This window comes from Mirounga leonina, unplaced genomic scaffold (assembly GCF_011800145.1).
Source record: "Mirounga leonina isolate KUSES-001 unplaced genomic scaffold, KU_Mleo_1.0 Mir_127, whole genome shotgun sequence".
In the NCBI taxonomy this organism is placed as follows: domain Eukaryota; kingdom Metazoa; phylum Chordata; class Mammalia; order Carnivora; family Phocidae; genus Mirounga; species Mirounga leonina.
In genome coordinates, this window is record NW_023270316.1 from 56,512,830 (window position 1) to 56,520,732 (window position 7,903).

Sequence of the window (7,903 nt, forward strand, 5' to 3'; positions counted from 1 at the left end):
CTGGTCCGGGAGCTTTGGCCTGAGGAGCAGGCTGCATTTCTGTTCTTACGGATTTCTCGAGATCTCAGCCTCCCCAGCCAAATTAGTACCACCTTCACCTTGCCTTTCACAGATTTCAAAGCTGCATAAAAAATGACGTATTCCCATTTTCATGATTTGTTAGATTCGTCCACATTTTTAATACATTTTTGTTGTATTATGTATAATATTAATTATGTTAATAATAGAAAAATGTATTTAAAAATGTAGAACCCTTAGAAAATATAGAATAGTGGAAAAAGAAAATTAAATCACCAGTAATCCTACTGGCTAAGAGAGAATTTGATTTAATTTCTCTGATAGAGCTTTTGTTCATTTAAAATTTGCACACACTTGCATGCAAAACTTTTTGTGCCTGACAATTTTTTGGAAGCAGCAGTGAAATCTTTTTCACCTTCTAACGTAATTATTTAGATTTTTAAATTCTTTTAAAAAATTTTGATAATTTATGTTTTCCAAAAGGGCAGTCTGTTTTATCCAGATTTTATGTATTTTTTTGTAGCATTAAAAAAATTTAAATCTCCTCTCCTGTGGTTATCATACTTCCCCCCTTTTTTAGTGTTGAATGTTTGTGTTCTTTCTCTTTTTTGCTTGATTCTTTCATTCAAAGGGGATTTTTTTTAGTTGACCTTTTTAAAGAACAATTCTTAGATTTACATATGAAGTTTTAAAATACAAAATAAAGATATATTCCTACAGAAGGTATTATTGGGTCAACTGTTTGGGATTTTTACTGCTCTTGAAATAAATATACTGCTAAATTGCTTTCTAGAAAGTTCATAAGACTCATATGCAATGTTTGTTTATCTTTATTCCTCTCTTTCATGCACTGGATCATAATTGTCAATTATACCTCAGTAAGGTTGAAGCTAAATTTAAAAAATACAAGACAAACTAGCGTCATATTATGTATTGTTTCTAAAACAACACCATCTATTACTTTTTAACAGCTGTATGGAGTTTCATTCAATGGATGTACCACATTTTACTTAACCAATGCCTTACCATTCTGATTAGCAATGTTGAATAATCAACTACTCTAAAACTTAGTCATGTGAAATACCATTTTGTTGTGCTCACTGGATTAGGAATTCAGACAGAGTACAGTGGAGATGACTTATCTCTGATACATGATGTTTGGGGCCTCACCTGGGGACACCCAACAGCCAGACGAACTCAGTAACTGGGGAATGGAATTACTGGTAGGTATTTTCACTCACATGCCAGGTGGTTGTTGCTAGCTCTTGTCTAGAGCACTTACCTCTGCATGTGGTCTGAACTTCCTCACAGTACGGCTGCTTGAGTGTAGTTAGACTTTCTCCATGGTGGCTGAGAGTCCTTAAGGTGGGTGCCCCAGAGAACCAGGCAGAAGCTGCATAGCCTTTTTTGACCTAGTGTCACCTCTGTTGTACTCTTTTGGTCATAGTAGTCACATGCCTACCTAGATTTCAGGAGCTCCAACATAGACTCCATCTCTTGATGGGAGAAGTGTCAGAGACTTTGTGGATAAAACCACCACACCTATTAAGAACATTTAGGTCGTTTATGACTTTGTTCATTACAACAACATAACAATGAATATGTGCATACTATATCTGCATGCACACAGTAAGGATTCCTGCAGGCCATATTTCCCATAAATAGAAGTGCTGTTCCATGGGGATGCACATTTAGAATTTTGATAAATCTACCTAATATCTCTCCCATAAGGCATTGCCAAATTTATGCACCCTCCATCATAGGAAAGAAACTACTTCCTTACCATTTTCCTAAGATTAACCTGTATTTGAACATCTTTCCAGGATAAAAATTTTTTCTGCCAAGGAATTTTTAATGGATAGATAGTTTTCCATATAATGTATTCTACCATTCTTGTATTGTTTGGGTGTTTAGTAAGTAAACCTTTGCCCACTTTCTTAATTGTGTCCTAAGGATGCAGTCCTAGAACTAGAATTGCTAAGTCAAAATTTATTCCCTTTTTTAAGCCTCCTGATACATATTGCCAAAATAACAGAACATTTATGTCACTTTACATCCCATCAACACGTCCTCTCATTAGGCAGTGTTCTTCAACAGTGGGACACTTTGCATTTTGTGATTATATAACCTGAAGCACATTTACTACAAATTCCCAATGTGAACTCAGAAATCACATGGAATAACTCTCCAGTTATAATTCCCTAGGAATGGGATGTTTTAATGAATGCCGCTTCTTTTTCATGCACGCCATGTGTTAAAGAAAATAGACAATTCAATACCTGCATTGCACCACCTGTCCACATTTGCCTGCCTACATGGTGACTGCATTGATAGAACCATGCTTTGGCGTTATTTTCTTATACAGATGGTGGAATTGAAAACATGTAACATTTGAAAGAGCTCCATATAACATTTATAAAGCAGTTCAATGTCCTCTTACAAAATCTCCTATGAGTATTTCTCTTGGCACTAAGGATCTGGATAAAAGTTTGTTTTTCCCGATAAACGAATATACTTCTGTCTATTGGTGAAAGCTATGTACTTCCTTCTCATCCTGGTTTTTAGGATGATCAGAATAAAGAACTAAGTTCTATCCAATTACTATAGCATTGTTCACTTTAAGCAAGACTTTTTAAAATATAAATTTTCTTTTCTCCTCTTTTGTTTCTTATTTTTCTCTTTTTTGGGAACATTTAGTTTTTACTACAATTAATCTACTTTTAATCATTTTTAGAAGATGGAGAGGAAAGGTCACATTATAAATCAGTTGATAAAAATTATATCTTTAATTAGTAAAATAGATGATTTGAGGGTTGGGGTAGATACGTATTAGTTTTTGTGTATGACCTAGAAGCAGTTTAAAAATTAGAGTGAGTTATTTTGCTATTCATCTTTCTGTGCCTGGCAAAAGAAACTAGGAATTTGGGAGTAATCAAAGTCTTTATTTTAAGCTTAATCTGATTTTATTTTTGTTAACTATTTTTAATAAACATCTAATGGATTATTTTATAACATAGAACTAGCTATAGAAGAGAGTTTTGCACATTTTAACATTTTACATTTACATCGATGATAGATCTAACAACTGTAGATTGACATCTGAAGTAATTTATGTCTCTGATTCTATATTTTTTAAACATTTTTAAAAGATTTTATTTATTTATTTGAGAGAGAGAGTGCACGAGTAGGGGGTTGCAGAGGGAGAGGGAGAAGCAGACTTCCCACTGAGCAAGGAGCCTGATACGGGACTGGATTCCAGGGCCCTGGGATCATGACCTGAGCCAAAGGCAGATGCTTAACCGACTGAGCCACCCAGGTGCCCTTTTTTAAACATTATTGTGTTTGGTATCTTAACTTTCTGTGATTATGTGTTAGCTTGCAAATATAGCATGGGAGACTGGTCAAGTTTCCAAATATCATGGGAAAATAGGATTAACTTCTCACAGTTGCATATACATTTATTTTTCTACTGAGTTAATTTTCTTCTGAGTTAATTCATAAAACATTTAATGAACTGTGTAAAATCAATTCTGATTTTAGCTAATTAAATAGTAATTTCCTCCTCAAAAATGCTGTTTCAGGAGATGAGACAACTGGAATAAAAGTTACCCATGACTTTAGCAATGAGTCATTTCAAAGAATTTGAGGTTGTTTCCGTCACTTATGCATTGTCTATATTTATTTACTTTATTTTATGTACCAGGTACTGTTATTGGGATATAATGGTGAACTAGACAGGCAAGGTTCTTTATCTTATCAAACTTACATTCTAGAAGAAGGATCCAGAAAGTAAAATAAAAATAAATAAGTAAGTAAATAAATAAGAAAATTTCAGTTAGTATTAAGTACTATTCAGAGAGTAAGTAGGGATATAGTAGTAAGCCTCTAATTTAGAAACATTGGTCAGAGAAGGACTTCTGAGGAGACTAAATTTTAGCTGAGATCAGAACAAGAAGAATAGTTCCCTTCTGTAAAGATCAGTGGAAGACCATTCTAAGTAGAGGGTATAGCTAGGGCAAAGGCCTTGAGGTGGGACTTGCTGTGCTTCCATAAAAGAAAGAAGGCTAACAGGGCAGATACTAAAGATGCTCTACTATTTTTACTGTGACAGAGACCCTTCTGTGTTTTGGTACCTAAAGATCAAGATGAAATGTGGCTTTGCCATTTCTAACAATTGTTCTGTATTTTTCTAAGATAAGAGTGCACAATACTATTACTAATAATAGTAGACACTTATCTAGTGCTTCCTACGAGCAGGTACTGTTCTAAGTTCTTTACATGTGTTAACCTATGAGGTTATGAGATAAGTATTTTTATGTTTATGTTTTTGTAGATGAGGAAACTCAAACACAGATAAATTATTTAACATGGGACAAAGAGCTAGTAAGTGGGAGAGCTGAGATTTGTTTCCATTAGTCAGAATCCAGAGTTTGTGTGTTTAACCATTACTCCACACTGCTTCTTGGTAATAATAATGAGGAAGATAGCGGTATACACCTTTATTTTTGCTATCAAAGCATTGCAGATTGAACAAACCAATGTCATCCTCAAGTTACATCTTATGAAAACAATAAGGAATTGGCTTTTAAAATATAAAACAGTAAGTGCAAGGATATGGGTTTATTTTGCATCACTGGGCAGAGTAAACTCATTTGCCATACCTTCTGGATCTCTCCTTATACTGTCATCCATTCATCCATTCTTTCACCCACCAATAATTATTGTTTTGCCTACCATAGGCCAGGTGCTTTTTAGGTACTAGAAATACAGAAATAGACAAATCAAAGTCTCTGCTCTTACAGAGTTTACTTTTTCTAAAAGCCTGAAAAATATTATTCTATATTAGTAAAGTACATCTTTACATACTAAAGTTAAAAGAATCAAATGTCTTTGGATACAGTTAATTTGGTCCTCACAGAGTACAAACTGATTCACAAGGGGACAAATGACTTGGGTCAAGGCATTGGCACAGCTGGAAATCGAGTTTAAGGGTGGATTGCCATGAACCCAAGTGATGTGACTCCAACTCAAACACCGAGTGAATCTAATTCCTCGAAGCAGACCAAGGTTTGCAAGACAGGCAACACAGGTCCCATAGAATGGAATCTGATGTGTTTGTAAATGACTATTGCTTTCAGCTCTGTAAAGCTCAGTTGAATTTGAGAGGACATAGCCAGTATCTTCTGATTCTTAGTAAATTCTGGTCTTTTCCCAATCTACCTTCTACTAAATTAGACCCCAGAACCTGGAAGTCAGCCATGTTATATAAACACTTGAGAAACATTATGTTGTGAGTAGGAGACAAGGGTAATGAGCCATATCTAAAAATGTTTTTATTGGAATCCATAAGAGAAGGAGAGAGCAGAGTTTTAAAACAGTATGAGTAAGATGAGTTAGTGGTGAATGCGAATAATGTGAGAATAAATGTGTGACTATTAGAGATTTTTATAGTATGGAACTTGATTCGAAATGGAAGAATGGAAAAAAATACTGAGATCATTTTGGACTTATTGGAAATGGTAAGGAAAACAGTGACAATTTTATTATTATATTTGAATTGCCTGGAACTATGAAAGGCCATTCTCACGAAACTGCCAGATTTCTGGAATTTTCATGAACTAGTTCTATAAAACCATAGGCAAGGATGTTTCGGAAATACACTTAGGTGAAGTCAGAGATCACATAAAAATTTATATCTCACTTTAAATTTTATCATCGCTTGACAAAACTTGTTTAATAAATAGACTTTCTTTATAAATCTGGTGCCACATATCTCAAAGTGACACTGAGAAACTCCCAATTCCTTAGGAAATTATTTAGATTCATATTTCTGAGATTAAATGTAGGAGTGGTAGGTTGAACAAAGGACTTCAGAGTCTTTCAGGTGCTAGCAAACAATATACTTCTCCCTTTGGGGGATATAGTGCTGTTTTTGTCTTACAGCATTTTGATAGATTTTTTTGTCATCCGAAACACAGTTTGGGAAATACCCATCCTGTTCTCTCTTGGTCATGCTCCCATTGGATCAGACCCCATAATAATCTTTTTCTAAGTCCTTAACTATTCACATTCCTTTAATGATTTGGTGTCTCTTAGTTCTCAATATCTTAGTATTACCAATTTCTCAAAAAGAAATTGCAAGCACTTATATATTTGATTGCTTTTTATTCTACTTTCCCAGCCAATTGCCAAGTCTTACTGCATTTTCTTCCCAGAATTTCACAAATATTTCTCACTTTTTATCTTTCTGGATTTACATCCTCATGAGGGGGCTTTGATTAACAATACCTAGGCTGTCTCAGCCCCTTCACCAGGCCTAACTTCATTCCAAAGAAATTTTTTTTTATTACTGATAAAGGTGTCACCTCTCCCTCTTCTTTTGACCATGCTGCCTTTTTGGTTTCCTTAAAGGAAACATCTGTTACCTGATAGTACTGCTAAGTGTAATTTCTTAAAAGTCATGTGTATCATCCTTATACAAATAAAAAGTGCACATGAATCAAAGACTATTCAATTTATTAATGAAAGGAGAGGCTAGTAAGATGTTAAAATTGGTTCAAATGGGAACTTGAGTTACAGAGACTTATATTCTTTGCTAGATAAAATTAATCTGCATTACTATAAATATGAATAATTTGCACTACTCCTAACTGGAATCATTTGCATTGATTGCTGCAAGTTTTCTGTTACTTACCCCTATAGGGATGTAGAATAGCCTAGTCAATAGAAAGTCAATCACAGATGTGCACTCCCATAGAATCAGATAATACCCAGAATGTCCATTAGACAATGCCCAATCTCCACCCAGGGCACTCCCAGTAATCTCTTTGCCTATTTCTAAGTATTGGGTAATTTTTTTTAGCAGTAAATAATTCTCCACTGACGGTATTTATTTAATCAGCATGCACGTTACTTTGTTTCTTCAGTAGTGCCACATGTTTGGGCTTAGTAGCTTCTAGAGAAGGATTTGTGTGGGTTTAGCTTGCTAGATGAAGGCCTAGCCTAGTTCCACCAGAGAAAGGAATTTTAAGGCTTTCCATGAGAATATGAGAGAAAAACTTTTCCTGGTTAAACACAACTAAAAATAAATTTCCAAGTTGGTATAACTAGTTAAGATTTTAACCTCCTAAAGGTGTCCCATTTCCCGTTCGCCAGCCCCCCAAATACTGAGCTAAGTATGTAGTCCCCTGATAATTACTGCATGCTGCAGACATGAGATGTGGAGATGTGTGCTCTTGAATGGGCTGTGGTCTTGAACAGTTCCTCTGTGCGTGAGGATAGCTGATCCTTTGAGAGATGAAACCCACATATTTGGGCTCCTCCATTACCAAAGTGGGTGTAAGTGACAGCATAATTCAGTTATAGTGGGAATACTTATTTGAATCAATCAAACAAATTAAAAAAAACCCCTACCAATCCATTGGATGCTTTATTCTCTTTGTGAAAGAGATCAGGTCCTTTCAGAAAGCAAATACCTCTGGGAGGCTGGTTGTTTATGCATAAAATCAGTCCTTTAACCAGTGCCTCCTCAACTATCTGGGGTGAATAACCACACACATGACATCCAATGTCATGAACCAAGATAATAGAAATGAATTTCTAGAAAAATGAAACAAAAAACCACCACAAAGGCAAAATATAAATTTCAGCTTTTAATTAGTAGATTCAACACATATAAATTGCATTTCAGTAAATATAATCAGCATGACATAAGAGGAAAAAACCATAATTACAAAAAATGTTTATTGAATATGTTTATGTGAATGGATGATAATCACTAATAACTTTTTAAATACCACGTTCATAAGTAAACTAAAAGTTGAATCAAATAGTTATTCCCAAGTATAAAGTGCCTATATGCATGCTTTGAATGAACATGGTGCAT